Source organism: Aquarana catesbeiana, linkage group LG04 (genome assembly GCF_042186555.1).
Source record: "Aquarana catesbeiana isolate 2022-GZ linkage group LG04, ASM4218655v1, whole genome shotgun sequence".
In the NCBI taxonomy this organism is placed as follows: domain Eukaryota; kingdom Metazoa; phylum Chordata; class Amphibia; order Anura; family Ranidae; genus Aquarana; species Aquarana catesbeiana.
The window spans coordinates 368,061,704-368,078,575 of NC_133327.1; the positions used below are offsets into that span (position 1 = coordinate 368,061,704).

A 16,872-nucleotide genomic window follows, 5' to 3' on the forward strand; every position below is an offset into this window, starting at 1 on the left:
AGCCAGCCATAGATGGCCTGGCTCAGCAGGGACTGACAGAGATTCAAACCATTTATGGGCAGGCTGATTGTATCCAAGTCGATCTATTGATCAACCTGGGTACAATCAGCTGGACAGTGCTGGCCCTGTGTTGATCACAAGCACCCTCCCAAGAAAAAAAAACTCTCTAGCAATACACACCAAACTGAGCATGTGCAGCTTGTCAGCTAGCCTCTTTTCTGACAGGCCTCACTGTCATCCCAGAAGGAAGCCTCTTCTAAAGATGATACACAAGAAAGCCCGCAAAACAGTTTGCTGAAGACAAGCAGACTAAGGACATGGATTACTGGAACCATGTCCTGTGGTCAGATGAGACCAAGATAAACGTATTTGGTTCAGATGGTGTCAAACGTGTGTGGTGGCAACCAGGTAAGGAGTACAAAAACAAGTGTGTCTTGCCTACAGTCAAGCATGGTGGTGGGAGTGTCATGGTCTGGGGCTGCATGAGTGCTGCTGGCACTGGGGAGCACTGGGGAGCTACAATTCATTGAAGGAACCATGAATGTCAACATGTACTGTGACAAACTGAAGCAGAGTATGAACCCCTCCCTTCAGAGACTGGGCAGCAGGGCAGTATTCCAACATGATAACAACCCCAAACACACCTCCAAGACGACCACTGCCTTGCTAAAGAAGCTGAGGGTAAAGGCGATGGACTGGCCAAGCATGACTCCATACCTAAACCGTATTGAGCATCTGTGGGGTATCTTCAAATAGAAGGTGGAGGAGTGCAAGGTCTCTAACATCCAACAGTTCCGTGATGTCGTCATGGAGGAGTGGAAGAGGACTCCAGCGGCAACCTGTAATGTTCTGGTGAACATGCCCATTGACACTTTAGGCCCAATTTTGACATTTTCAGTTAGGGGTGTACTCACTTTTGTTTCCAGCTGCTTACACATTAATGGCTGTGTGTTGAGTTATTTTGAGGGGACAGCAAATTTACATTGTTATATAAGCCGTAAACTCACTACTTTACATTGTAGCAAAGTGTCATTTCTTCAGTGTTGCCACATGAAAACATATAATAAAATATTTACAAAAATGTGAGGAGTGTATTCATTTTTTGTGAGATTTTACAGCACGAGCAATCCTGCAGTTGTGCCCGATTAACATTAAAATGGTCACTTTCTGGCCCCTTTCTCATTTTTCTTACCAAAAAAAGCCTTTATCAAGTCTGACTTGCTGATAAATCTACAGGACTTAACTCCATATTTTTCATGGTGATAAGACATTTTTGTGCCTTTCATTGTTATTAAACAGGTCCATTCCTTTTACTCTCTTTGTTCTTATCACCAAGAATTCACGGTGAAAAAAATCCACTGATTTTTAGTTTCTACCTGACTTATAACCATTTATGAAAACCCACGCTAAGCCCTTATCACCGTGATGAGCTGTGAAACATTTTATTAACGCTTATCACTGACTTTTCACCATTTTTTAAATGAACCCCTAAATGTACGGTCAGTTTTCGTCTCTTTGGTCACTTATGGGTTGTTGGTATATGTTTAATAGAGTTTATCAGGCTTTCAATACTGCATTTAGTACACTCTATCTGCTCTTGTTTATTTCTTTATGCTTTGGTTGACATTTAACTAAATAAAAGTTGTGCATTAAATCCCTGACAAATACTGTACATTGTGCTATATGACATGCTGCATTACACAACTTCAGTTATTAAAAACAAAACAGATGAATGATGTGCAGCAACTCATTATGTACATATGTCATTATACAAAAGACTGACTAAAAATATTATCAAAATGGAACCTGCACTTTTCATTAGATTCCCACTGACAACATAATAAAAGAAAGTTGAAAAGCAGCAGAATAAAAGCTGTAGCATGTTGCAATTTGAAAAAAAGAAGTAAAATGCAAAGAATATACTGTATATGTGATATTGTTCATGTGGGCCAACAGGCTAAATACATTAAGGCGTTGCAATTTGCTTTTTCTTTCTTTTAAGTTTATAAAACATAGAGGAAGAAAATATAGTAAATAATGTTTATATTCACATTTCCTAAAAAAACAAAAAAAAAAAAACCCGTAGCTGTACATACAATACAATCTAGAATAATTTGGAGCATAACAAAGATTAACATAAAGTTCTGCAGTCTGTGGCTGCTTAGACTTCATTTATTGTATTTTTTTTTTCTGGACATCACCTCAGTCTGCATTTCTTCTTTGGACTCTCAACCTATGATTACAGTTTTTACTATACGATGGCTAAGGACAGCACTGGAGCAAGTAAGAAGATAATATACAGGAATGCATACAAGAGAGATGTTGCTAAGCAATACGATAAGTTGCATAACCCACAATACTAAATACTGTGCCTTTCATTCTTACCCATTCCACGTATTATATGCCTTGTCTTTTCTGTCTGAATCGCTGAGGACATTGGTTGCATTTTCCAAAAGTGCATATCCATTTTGCAGAACAAGTACTGTATCTCCCTGGCAGAGTACTGCTCCTTGACAAACTGAAAAGCCCGTAAGTATTATCTGAGAATGAGAGCATTGCTGTCTTTTAGTTTAACATCCTGAATTGTTGTGTTTCTGTTAATTATCTTTGAAGACTTAAATCTTAAGAGAGAACTGTTTGCCAACAGTGAATATTTGTGTTTTCTATAAATTCATGTTCTTAAAACAGTTAAATCAATCCATCGTTCTCTAAGTAAATACGCCTTATCCCATTAGGATATTTGTCAATCAGATAATCAATAGAAATGTAATTAAAAAAGGTAAAAGAAAATGCCTTATATATTTGGGTAGATCTAGGAAATATGTACCTGTCTGTCTTTTCATAAAAGTGAATACATTTTTAAATAGCATTGCATAAATATAATATTAATCACTTTCCTCATTTTAATTTTAAATAGTTTACTCCTTAATGAATATTCTATTTGATAATGAGATTCATGAGGGGTTTTGCAGATTGTTTAATGTTTTTGTGTTGTTAATAACTATATATGTTGAAGTTCTTATTTTTGAGATTTAGCTACGTACATGTCAGAAATGAAGGCTGCTTTAGTCCAACATCCCCTTTTTGCTCTTCCCAGTAATCCTACTGATATTATTGCTTTTTATTTCTGAATAAAACAGCTGGCATATTCTACATTTAACTGTTTTTCACACTTGCCTTTATTTTTTTAAGTTATTATTTATCATGTATTTAGACTGATAGTGTGTAATTTTAAACCATTACTATTCATACACACTCTATTTTTATATTTTATGAGAGAACATAATGTCTTCTAAAAGATTCCAAAAAGCTTTTCTCTCATCTGCCCTTTATTTATTAGCGATGGTATAAAATATGTGATATAAATGTCAGTAGTTACTAGATGCATTTTTGTACTTTGGTCCAAACTGGTGTTTTATCAAGTCTGTATTTTAAAATGGACTCTTCTTTGATGACATTATATAAGAACTTTTTGGCCTGTTTCTCAACACAATTGGTCTCCTGGATGTGGAAGGAAAATAGCACACAGGCACAGATCAGCAAGCTGGAGCATCAATGTCCTACAATTTTTTTTATTACTTTTGTAACTTACAATAAGCAATTACAGAAAGCTGCTACCGTATGCATATGCTTGCTTAAGCCTATCATTCCAAGCATCCAAGTGCGTAAAGATGACCCAGTTTACATGTTAGTCTATTGCTTCTAAACACTGTATTTACCCTCTACCTACAGTGTTTAGTTTGATTTATTTAAAGTGGCAGCTTTAACAAATTCTCTAATTTTTCCTTTTGGCGCAGTGGTGGGGCTTCAAGTGTGGGCATGTTAAACTTGCAGACCATCAGTTGTATACAGTCTATTGCTTCGATCAAAATGGAGTTGTACAGACTGGAGGTGCTTCTTTAGGCTTTAGGCTAAGCAATTCTCTGCTTATATTTGTTGTCAATAAAGGATAATACTATAAAGGATGGAGAAATGTTACTTGAATTTTATTCTGATCAACTGAGTGTAGCAAGTTTTGAATATTACAACTGGTCTGAGTTGCATAATACTGTCAAAGTAATGAATCTAAACCTGGTTTATTCCACTGTAACTATAACATTAGTAGTATTAGTGCCATGAAACATTTGATCACTGCAGGCAGAAGTTTGAAGCTGATCCTAATAGGTGTCCAGTTTCATGGCCAAACACATTTAAGAAAGTCCTACCTGTTCACATCGTGGGACCTTTCCAGGTGAGTACACATACACTATGCTATAGAAAGACAACAGAACGTGGACACAGAATTGCAATAATTTGCCAAGCTTCAAATTCCTTTAAGGGCTAAAGAATGTAGCAGGTAGTAGAGTTCACAGAAGTGATGTACAGTAACTACAGGACAAATTGTGTTGCAAATTGTGAATAAAACTATTCTTATCTGGGTATAGAAGGTATTCTTCTCCCAAACCAGACTGCAGTTTCCTTTGATTAAGAATTGTGGGACCAGGCTACCTCTTAAAAACTGTATGCAGAAGCTGCAACTCTTCCCCCAAGGAGCATGCCTACCTGTTCTCATAGTGGGACCTTTCCAGGTGATTGCAAATATCCCACACAGAGCACCCCTGCACATACTGGGACCGTAATTTCTTTCTTTTCCTATGAGCCTCATCATACCACAAATAAAGCCCCTTACTCTTTCCATCAATCCTTTCCCCATCAGTAACCATTCTTACAGCTACAGGTAGGCAGTTGCATAATGGTGTCACCTGTTTGCCTATAAATGGGACTATTAACCACTTTACAGATATATGCATGACTTAGTATATATTGGTAACTATTTGAATGCAATATTTGGGTTCTCTGAGTGTGTTGATTTAGAAGATATAGTTGTCATTGTCCATCTTGTTTGTTTGCCCTATATAATTGATATCTGGGACCTAGTAGTGCTTGATTTGCGTATCTAGACAAATTAACCTAAAATGACTATTTGTTCCCCACATCTCAACTAGATGGTTAAACTGACCACAGCCTAGAATGAATATTAACCCTGTAGTTTAACATGTGATAAATATACATTTTTTAACTCCTTTATATAGTTTGATATTTCTACAGCTGTTTCAAACACCAGGATATCAGTTTTGCTTTATTACATTTTACGTATTTGTATGTTTCTTTTTTAATTTTACTAGAGATGTACACAAAGAATATGTTAACATGAGTGCATATATCTTGATGCCTGCCAGCTCAGCTTGTAAACCATAGACAATTTTACAGTTGCTGAAATAGATGTATGTAAATGTGATTATATTTTTATTTGTTTGAAATTTGTAAAAAAAACACTTCAGAAGTAAGAATCGCCTAAATCTATTAACTCAAGCATGATTCCCGACACGACTGTTCCTTTCAAAACAGTTAATGGAGCAGAAACACATACGTGTTTTCAATATAAATATGATTAAAATACATGTGATTAACGTGTTATTTTGAATTAGCGTAGCAGAGATCTGCTCTCTTTTTGTGGTGAGCACGCAGGAGTTTTAAAATCCAGCTCTTGGTATTCTTTTGTGAAATCAGCACAAAAAGCAAATTCACAGTTCTACAATAAAATGCTCTGACACATACCACAGACCTTCAATAGCTCTCTGTATTTCCCTCCCTTAGTGACAGCAAAGCCATTGGTCTGTGTCTGATTTCAGGCCTCTTCTGCTACTGGCTGAGACACTGTGGCTTAACCGAAATGATAGGTAGGGAGCAGCTGACGTGTTGACCGACTGGGTGCTGTGTATCTAGGAGAAGCATGTTATGTATAGCTATTTAAATCTCAGCCAAATGATGCAAGCAGTGTTGTCTGCTGCAAAAAAAAAAAAAAAAAGTAGTAAAAAGGTTAGCAATAATACAAACTAAGAGTGAAATCATGTCATTCTGAACTATTCAAGTACTGAACGAAAGTAACCAAGCATATTTCTTCATTGACCCAAATATTACATGAACAGAAACCTGCTCCTGTTGATCCTTGCGTGACTTGAGATTTGGGGACAGACAGACGTGTCCTGAGATCACAGCAGGTTGAAAGATGTAGTATTAAATGTCCTTGTGTCCTAAATGCGAAGTCAAGATCGAAATATTAATACTTGCATTATTGCCAATAATGACATGCTAAACATTTATATACAGTCTTATATTTCATTAAAAATAAATGTTTACTACGATTTAAGAAAAAAATCAATATGCCAGAATCAAAGGGGGTTATTTACTAAAACTGGAGCAGCTCTGCATAGAAACCAATCAGCTTCCATTTTTTTTTTGTCAAAGCCTAATTGAACAAGCTGAAGTTAGAAGCTGATTGACTACCATGCACAGCTGCACCAGATTCTGAGTGCTCCGGTTTTAGTTAATCAACCCCAAAGAGTCAGTCCACCTGAAACTGATATTTTGCTTTTTGTTATTTGCTAGATAGTTAAATTACAAGACAGCTTATTATACCTCTTGGGATTTCTGTGACCTGTTTATGCTGTTATGAGGGTCCTATTCTAGTGGTTAGATTTTTTTTTAATGCAACATTATTAGGAAATGCAAAGCATAACTCCTAGGTGGACATAAAAGAAACAGGAACTGTAGTGAGATCTGGCTGCTATCATATCTGAGACATATAAGAAGACAGGGGCTGGCTCATTCCACCAGACTCCACCTATAACTAAAATATCACTTTAGTTGGATATTTTAATAAAACAGAGAAACTAATATAGTAATTAATTTAGGCATCACAAGGTCTGGACCTGGAAGTCAAGGAACAGATTCAGCATGGAACTACTCTGGCAGAATGTAAGCAGAATAGAGTTACTAAATGCTAGAATGGAGACAATGAAGCACAGTAATTATATATAATTTAGACACTGGGAGAACTTTATTTGAATGTGCCGATTATTAGACCAATATGTTTATGAACAAGATGTTGTTTGTTCATAAGCAAATTTTGTCTATGTACAAAAGGCATGTGTGTTCTTGGTGTGCTTTACAAATTTGTTCTTTATCTGTGTAGTATTCCAGTATGAAACTTTGCCTCTGTGCAGGAGCTTCCTGTTATAAAGAACAGGATTTTCCACGGACAAATGTCTGTTGTTGGATTTTCCGAGCATGTGTACACAAGACTAGTTTTTTTTCTAGTGATATCAAGAATAATACTAATATGCTTATTTATTTATTTATTGTGGGGGGGGGGGGGGGGCAAATTACCCCAGCACCATTATCCTGTGGTTTTTAAGATCAATGTTGGTGTCCCTTGTTAATTTTACATTGTATTTTTAAAATGTAACTGCCTACTACCAAACTGTCATTTGAAGTAAAACACATAGCCAAGTATTATTCTACACAATTTTTTTATTGTGCATTAAAAATAGAAAAAAATTTAATTAGACATGCTATCTGCCAATAGAACTTAACCAACAAGTGCATTCCATGCATCCAAAAATATAGAAAATATAACAAATCTAATCATTATTATTTAACCAAAAAATTAAATAAAAGCCTCATGCATGTGTCCTACTTCTTAATTTAGGGGGTCATCAATGCCAAGAGTTGGTGAAAGCAGGGGTCCGTCATCCGGAGATAATTCCGTAAATCATCTGGATTATTCTCCTGGAGCTCCCGCAGCAAAGGCATATGACATAATTGGTCACAATTATTAAAGCAACCAATTTTTGGTCCAAGAAATCCTCCTCCTCCTGTTCCTGGGCTGAACTTGGGTCAAAGCAATAACTCCAAGGCTAATAATAAATAACACGTTATCGCCTCCGATTCCGCAACATGTCTGGTTGATGAACAGACCGTTCAGAAACAGTCTGAAAAGCACGAAATGAAAAGCGTGAACTGAAAAGCGCTAAATGAAAAGCGCGAAATGAAAAGCGCAAATCAACACTCCCCAAACTTCTACTAACACGAAATTAGCAGAAGGAGCACAAAGGGTGGTGCTAAAGAGCTGAAAAACAACATAGTACGTCACTACGTTCGTGTTTGTTGGCCGACAATTCCTTGCCGTGTGTATGCAAGACAAAATCCAGGCATACGCCTACAGACAAAAGTCCAAGGTTTTGTCTGCGGAAAATCTAATCATGAGTATGAGGCTTAAGTTTATACAAACAAGAATAAGCACAAGGGACGTTACTTAATATAAAGGAGATGCGTCCTGTGGTCCCTTGTGCTGCTGACTCCTGCTTTATCAGAAAATGTTGGGTTGATTTTTTTTCTAAACTTTTAATAGGTTTTAGTTCTGTTTGGTTGGGAGGGCAAATACAAGAGTAGAGTAAGGAAACCTCTCAGAGATCACACTATGCATGATTTTTGGAGAACTGTAAAGCTGGCCATACATGGGTTAAAATTTGGCCGGCTCAGCAGGTACTGGCCAAGATGCGATCCATGTGTGGGCAGGCTGATTGTACCCAAGTGAACTATCAATCAACTTGGGTACAACCAGCCTGTCAGATTTTTTACATTCGATTACTGCAGACGGCTATAGCCACTAGCAGTAATCATTGTGTTCTCCCGGCCAGAAAGGTTCCCTGCGCCCCCTACCGGCAGAACACAATAGCACCGCGGGAGTCAGGTGGAAGGAAATAAAATCAAGTCATCGATAGGCTGCTTTACTTGAAAAGAACAGCACAGAGGTATGTGTACTTAAAGTGTTACTAAACCCACAACAGTAAAATCAGTCTGTATATGCAGTAAAGCATGCTTGTTATACTCACTGTGGAACCTAAGAGGCTGTGTGACCCTGTCTCTCAGATCCTCCTCTTCCACTGACTCCAATCCATTGTTATGGAAATGATTAAGAGCTCCAATTGAGCCTAAGGTTATCTGCTGCTGTCTCTAATTGAAAAGTGTGGATATGCATGCATATAAAAGTAAACACTCTGAGACACGCTCAGCTCCGTTACTTCTTACACTTCTAATTTATTCAAGGCGGTGCTAATGTTTTATACACAAAAATACGTCATTGCTATATTAGTCTAATAGGTACATCTCATTGGTTAAGATAAAAAAAGAAGATGGAGAATCTTCATAACGAGGTTTGGCTGTCCTTGGTTTTATCTTCAGTTCCGCGTTCTTCTGATGTGTGAGATGTAGGGGGTACCCGCCATTTTGAGAAAAATATAGGAACAGAGCAAACCTGTATACTTATATAATGAGTAAGGAGAAAAATATGTATGCACATAAGAAAATAGACATTTTCAGATTATTATTATTATTATTTACATCACATTCCTTCACAATCCCCCCTAAAATGACTATTTTCTCTTTTCTGTCCCTAATACTAAAGGTCCCACTTTGGCCTGGCCCTTCTCCTCAGCAACTCTTTTAGGCTGTATATAGAATTGGGCAGCAACTGTTCACTTCCCTCCTCGATACAGCTGGAGAGGTGCAGTCAGGCGCTATCTATCCCTATAACCCTATAGGATTGTGAGATTATGGACAGGGAGTGACTGTAGAGGAGTGAAGGGTTTGTCATCTTCCATCATAAGGAGGTCCTCTTCTTCTTGTTGGAGAAATGTAGGTGTGCTATTCTCTACAGCCTTGCTCATTAACTTTTTACGAAAGGTAGAATACAGCATACAATCAGGGCTAAAAGAACCAGGATTATTAATACCGTTACCCGTATCTGGGCGAGCACCTTCTGCCACCCACTCATCCAGCTAAAGTATTGATCCCATGGGTCTGTGATACCTGAGTTCTTCTTCAACTCCAGTGACAGATCTTCTAATTTCTTTATAGCTAGAGTAACCTTACCATTTGGGCCAGTATTATCAGGAATGTATGTACAACAGGTTCCCGTTTTTTCCTATGATTTTACAAAACACCTCCTTTCCCAGCTAGCACCATGTCTAAGGCCATCAGGTCCTGGAATGTCATGTAGGAAGTGGGGGCTAACTGGTCAGCAATTCCCTGGAGGGCATCTTTAGTGTAATTTACAAATCTCTGTTGGTTATAATATGTGTAGTGTCAGGTCACCTAGAGGCTGGGTGACAGATGCACACCGTTGGGATCAGGAGTGCACCGCAAGGTAGTGGACCCTACGGGTGACTGCTGCGGATTGAACCCTGGGAGATTCGGGAAGCAGGTCTACTGGATCACTGACACAGATCCCACTGGGAGCTAGAGCATAGTTTCCCCAGGGCGCGGAGTCTAAGAGCCAGCAGGTGTTCACCAGAGCCTTTAATGGTAAGGATGGACTGCGCTGCAGTCTGGCTCCAGGTCGCGGCCCCCAGGGTCTCACAGCTCACGCTCACCGTAGACTACAGGAGAAGAGGAAGGAGGCAGCAGGCTGGAACATCAGGGTCACAGGCAAACAGGGATGGTCGGGAACAGGCCAAAGTCGGTAACAGGAATCAGATGTAGGAAACACAGCAAGTACACATAGAGGCTAACACACAATGGTTGATCAGCACTGCTGGCTTGCGGTGCACAGGTTAATATAGGGTTCCCTGATAGGGCCTGGGGTGGGGCCATGCTTAGAGGAGAGGTTACAAAAGCAGTCAGGTGAGGGTCAGCTGGTCTCTAGAGATGAACACATGGAGACAGGTATGCTGATCGACAAACTCTATTGCATAACCATGACATGTAGTTAATCCAATCTACATTCTTGCTGACAGTTGTTATGGGGATCAAAGACTCAAAACCAGCTTTTACCTGATCCCTGGCTTTAAACTCATCAGGGACCCCCCTTGTAACCCCTATGACATGTATGTATACACGAGGATCAAAGCTTCCGGAGAGAGCTGCTCGCTTCCTCCTCTGACTGTGTGCTGGGTCAGTGTATGTATCAGGGGTATCTTTGGTTAGGATATGGGGCTTTCTATTTTCATCTTTTTTTTTGTCTAATGCACTCTGTGGTCGCCCAGTCTGGCCCTGTGTTCCAACCCACTGGCCCCCACAGAAACCACAACTCTGTCCCCAGTAACTGTCTGTGTGGAATACATATATGTCCTTACCGTCAGGGATATCACTGTACCAATGGCATCACCATGAAGGGTCAAACGGACAAGGTACTATGTCACAGTAATCTAAGGTAAAAGAGGTCACATGTGTACCTGAAGAGTTACACCAAAACGTAATTATGTTATCATTTTTGTGATGGCCACCTCCTGGGCCCCCCCTCCCTAGATCAAACAGAAAAAGGATATGCAGCGCCCGAAAACACGCTCTCCTGCAGTGATAAGCATGCATTCAGGTGTTCTTCCTGGCCAACTTGACTGAGGTGGCTGTGGTCAGCAAAACTTGGAATGGACCATCATAACTTGGCTCAAGTATCTCCAGACAGTAGTTGGTGTGTTCCTGTATCTAATTCAGGATCTGGAATGGAAGAAAACACCTGGACATGCATTCAGGTTAATTCTCGTGATAATGTGGTTACATAATTAGTCAACACATCAGACTGTAACTGTAACTGTTGTGGAAAGTAACAACCAAGTCTGGGAGCTGAACCAAACAAAATTTCATAAGGGGATAGGGCATGTTTCCCCTGGGGGTGTGTCTGACACTGAACAGGGCAATGGGCTAACTGTCTGGCCTACTCATGTTAGTCTCTTGGGCCATCTTTAACATCCTGTTTTTAGTGTCCCATTCATCCTTTCTACCTTCCCGCTACTTTGAGGGTGGTATGGGGTGTGTAGTGCCAACTGAACCCCCAGTGCTGCCCAACTCTCTTTAGTAAGGGTTGCTGTTAAGGCTGGTCCCTGATCTCTCAATATCACCTCTGGGACCCCAAATTTACATACTATCTCACTTAGTAGTTTCTTAGCTGTGGTCCTGGCAGTCGTGACCACTTCCACTAGAGCGTATTCGAATCTGCCACTTCTTGGCACTTGAGAATGATCAATTTGCATCCTCTGGAATGGGGTATAGGGCTTTTGCCAGGTGCTTCTTCTGTGTTTTTTCTGTGCGTCCTGGGTTACATTTGGTGCAGATAATGCATGATCTGCAGAAGTTGTCGGTCAGTGGAGTAACTCTTGGTGCAACACTTGTTGATAAGAGAGTTCATAAAAGTCTTTGTCAAGTGGGCAGCTCCATGTGCCCATTGCACCACGGCTGGGTACATACTCATGGGTAGACAAGACTTCTTGTTGCACTCGAATAGTCCATTCCTGAGGGTTGCTCCTCTCCGTTTCCAGCTTTCCTTCTTATCCGGACTTGTTGTTTCCTGTAGTTCTTTTAGATAAACTCTGTCCACTGGGAAAGTCTGTAAGGTAAGCACGGGGTGGTCTTCTTCTACCACCCTACTGTCCACTTCCCGTGGACCACCAGCTGTCTGTTTGGCAGCTGAATTGGCTAGATGATTGCCTTAAGCTTCCTTTGAGTTCAGTTTGTCGTGTGCTTTTACTCATAATAGTCACTTGGGTTGTGAGAAGCAAGGCATCAATCAAGTTTTCACAGGTGTTCCTGCAGCCATCAGGAATCCTCTGTCCTAGATAACACCATAATCATGGGCAATGCTGAAAGCATATCTTGAGTCCATATGAATGTTGGCTCTTTTTCCCTCTGCCCATTTACATGCTGTAGTAAGTGCTTACAGCTCTGCCTCCTGTGCAGAAATCACCGGTGGTAAGGCTTCAGCTTGTAGAACAGTGTTTTCAGTGGTGACCGCGTGTCCTGTGTGGTCATGGGGTGACAAGTCAAGACTCTACTCCTCCTCCTCCTTTCCCCCCTCGAGAAGTGGAAGAAGGGTGGTAGGGTTCAGTGTTTGACAACTTAATAGAGTAATGCTGTCCAGTAGGAGGGAACACAGGAGTCTCAAGTGTCTGGTAGTGGACAAGTGTTTCGGCTGGATCTTGGTTGAATATGGCAACAACATCATGGGGAGCAAGCAGAACGAGGCAGTGTCCGAGGACCAAGTTCAAAGTTTTGTCAAGCAAGGCTTGTATAGCAAAGCCAGCTCGCAGACACAATAGGCCTCCTCTTGCTACCGCATCCAGCCGACAGGAATAATATCCTACGGGGCGTAGGCTGATGCCGTGTGATTGGGTGAGTACACCTGCAGCATGTCCCAGACGTTCGGATACAAAGAGCTTGAGCGTTTTGTCGTAGTCTGGGAGCCCTAGCGCCTGAGATGGCACACTTGAGGGCCTCAAACTTAGATATTTCTTCAGGAGACATCTGGAAGGGTCTGATTGCAGAGCATCAGTAGGAAGGCTTCTGGAATCCATGCTCTGCACTAGGAAATTAGTCCAAAGAAAATGACAGGTGTTGAGCACCACTGCAATTTGGGCTTTGAGGCTCTGCAGCCCTGGTTGGCAAGATAGCAAAACAGGCTTTCTGAGGTGACTTCAACAGGGGGTAAGTCAGCTGCACAAAGGAGAAGGTCATCAACATGTTGGAAGAGAATCACTTCCGGGTGTTCCTCCTGTCATGTGTCAAGGATGATAGCCATAGCTTTTGCAAACTGGCTTGGAAAGTTCTGTGCCCCTTGTGGCACAACTGTTTAGGTATGTTGCTGTTTCTTTCCGTGGATGAATGCAAAAAGGTACCAGCAGGAGGGGTGAGGGTGGACACTGAAGAAAGCGTTTGTAAGGTCCACCTCTGTGAGGTATTTTGCAGTCAAAGGCATCCACAGCAGGTACCTGGTTCTTCTTTAGGATTCTCTTCTTGGGGTTATTGTGGTTTCCGGGGCAATGAAGCGCCCTCTTTTAGCTTGACTGAAACTGGTGGCACCTTTAAGTGACCGTTGTCTTCCGGTCCTGTGGACCATAGGCACGCAGGGATTCTGTCAAGTACTTCCTGCAGTATTGAACTTGAAGTTTTTGCTTCATTAAGTGTCATCAGGAGAGGCAGAGAACACAAAGCAGATTAGTCTTCTAAAGATAGGGGAGTATGTAACTTCATCCCCCCCCCTTCAGGTGTGTCCTGATTGAGGCCTGTAGTCCGGACAACACATCAGCTCCTAGTAGATTCAAGGGACATGTAGAGGACACCACAAATCTGGCAAGCAAATCGGGAAATGTCCCCACTTGGAGTGGCTCTACAAATGGACTGGAGCGGAGCACCCCATCCACTTCCACGCAGGAAACGTGTGTGTCTCTTTTCATAGTGGGAGAAACTCAGATCATCAAAGGCCTGTACGAGTTTAGTATGATACTTCTTCAGACTCCCCTTTATCTTGGGTAATATCTTGGATTGTGGTCTTCTGATCCGTCAACTTCTCCTTTGCCCAGTCGTGGAGTTGTGCACAGAACTCCACGCCTGAGGTGTAGGAAGTGGCACTTGTCAAGCTGGCATCATTGAAGGCCGTCTGCATGACTGGCCAAAAGACATGTCCTGCTTTGATTCGGCATAGGCTGATCAAGTCTCTCCAGGCAGCTGAGTAAGTTTCTTGTATCTGCACTATCCTGTGGTAGAAGGGAATTGGCTGCTTCTCTGGGTCAGGCAGACTTGTCACTAAGGCCGCTGCTTGTGATAGAGTAAAAGCGACATACATCACTGGTGCCCCTTCTGGTAACCGAGACTGTTGTTGGGGCGGGGGCTGGCAAGAGGCACTGTTCCTTACGGTTGCCAGCATGTGTTTGAGATCCTCTCGGAACTGAGAGTCTGGAGCCAGATTGGGGGTTAAATCAGTGGGTGGCTTTGCTGCCTGCTGTTGGGCTTCCCACTCAGATGCTTCTTCATCATTAACATATCCGGCCTGGGAATGTGATGCTCCCGTATTGGGGAAGACAGGTGTGTGGTATGAACCATCTTGGTTTAAAACAGGGAGGGCTGGGTACAGGCTGTTTAAGCTTACTGGGTGTACCAAGATGGCCGCCGGCAGGAAGTGCACTGGACTGGGTAGAAAGTGAAGGCATGGGTGCACTAAGATGGCCGCCGGGCTGAGTTGTCACAGTGGGTTGTGCTTGGGTGGTGAGAAAGGAGTGGTTGTTAGACGGAGGGCAGTGCTGTCCCTCCCCTCCTTTGTTTCAAGTTCCAACATATCATCAGCTCTGTGATACACATACATAATACAATCGCCATCTTTCTTAACTTCCTTTATCCAATTTTCTTTATCACACAGGATTTTTCTCCCTGTTTCTTCAGCAACATAACTTTCGCCACTTCTTTCAACTTTGTTAACTATTTCAACATCTTATCTCCTCTTCACTATCACATTCTTTTCTCTCTCTGTTTCTCGGCTAACGGCTTGAGAGGAGAATACATACAACCAAGGGGTTAATATTCTTTCTCAGTGTTCTTATCAACAAATTCCTTGGGTGGGAGCACATAAAACTGCGCTCCTAGCTTCTACTGTTTGCTATAACCCTGTAATGTACGGTTAATCTCAGAACAAGAACAAACACGTCAGGGGTAGTGAGGAGCAACGGCCCGTGACCCAACAGATCCCCCGGGCAGCCCCCCCTCCGACCCTAACCAGTCCCCAACCCCTCTCGTGTATAGCAAACAGTAAACCACAAATACACTCACGACAGGACATTACACCTGCCACTCTTCGAACTGCAAAATTTCAGCAGGCTAAGATAACCCTAGGGGCAGACAACTCCCCTTAAACCCAGTTAAAGGCCGTCATTACAGTTACTCCCAGAGGCCGACAGCTCATCTGGGGGTGATACATCTGTAATGCTTTCAGACTGCAACGCCAGCAGCTGAGATAACCCTCAAAGATTCGACAAACCCAGAGTAACCCGTCCCATAACCGACTGCCACAATAACCCATCTCACTCCAGAGGCCGACAGCTCATCTGGAGATGAGAACACACATGTAGCACTTTTAGACTGCTGAGTTTCGTAGCCCAAAGAATGGCAGACAGTGAACAAATACAGTCAGCAGAAACCCATTGACAGGTTCGTTAAAACAACCTCAGGCGAGGAAATACCTGCCTCTAAGACAGTCTCAGCATACCGACAGAATCCAGCCGTCAACCGAAAGATAAGAAAGTCGTACAGTGGTAAGAATATAAATAAGACTTAGCGGTACTGTTAGGGCTGCGCAAACCCCTGTCTCATCAATGAGTTAACGCCCAAATGCTTATCGCGGTACGGCTTCGACTGTAGCCTGAGGTCCCGGGTTTCGGCACCAGCTGTTATGGAAATGATTAAGAGCTCCAATCGAGCCCAAGGTTATCTGCTGCTGTCTCTAATTGAAAAGTGTGGATATGCATGCATATAAAAGTAAACACTCTGAGACACGCTCAGCTCCGTTACTTCTTACACTTCTAATTTATTCAAGGCGGTGCTAATGTTTTATACACAAAAATACGTCATTGCTATGTTAGTCTAATAGGTACATCTCATTGGTTAAGATAAAAAAAGAAGATGGAGAATCTTCATAACGAGGTTTGGCTGTCCTTGGTTTTATCTTCAGTTCCGCGTTCTTCTGATGTGTGGGATGTAGGGGGTACCCGCCATTTTGAGAAAAATATAGGAACAGAGCAAACCTGTATACTTATATAATGAGTAAGGAGAAAAATATGTATGCACATAAGAAAATAGACATTTTCAGATTATTATTATTATTATTTACATCACATTCCTTCACACCATCTTCTGATAAAACAGAGCATTAGGGGACAAGCTGCACATGCTCGGTTTGGTGTGTATTGTTACAGCTTTTTTTTTCTTGGGAGAGTGCATGTGATCAGCACAGGGCCAATCAGCACTATCCAGGCAGAGAGTCAGGGGTCCTGCAGCCTCATGGGACAATCAGGGGAACATGAAAACTCCTTCTACAAGCTTTAACCAGACACTCATACAAGTCACAAGATTGCGATATACTACTGATGAAAAAAATGGATTTAGCTATTTATATTTACTAAAATGATTGCATTTCCATGTCTGTGTACTGTGGAAGACCAGATATAGTGAATACAGGGTCCTGGGTTTAGTAACATTTTACAGCTACCTCCCATTGTCCTTAAATTTGTG

The 16,872-nt window shown here is 41.5% G+C and overlaps 1 protein-coding gene across 3 annotated transcripts in view; it reads left to right on the forward strand.

Moving 5' to 3' along the window:
- Nucleotides 1-2,269: 2,269 nt before the first annotated feature.
- Nucleotides 2,270-16,872, forward strand: part of ARMC2 (armadillo repeat containing 2) — a 271,525-nt gene continuing 256,922 nt past the window's right edge. The window contains exon 1 of one of the 3 annotated variants that reach the window (XM_073627047.1): nt 2,270-2,529. The gene's annotated coding sequence lies outside the window, so the exon portion shown is untranslated. The remainder of the gene's footprint in view (nt 2,530-16,872) is intronic. The other 2 variants (XM_073627048.1, XM_073627044.1) reach the window with 2 other exon arrangements.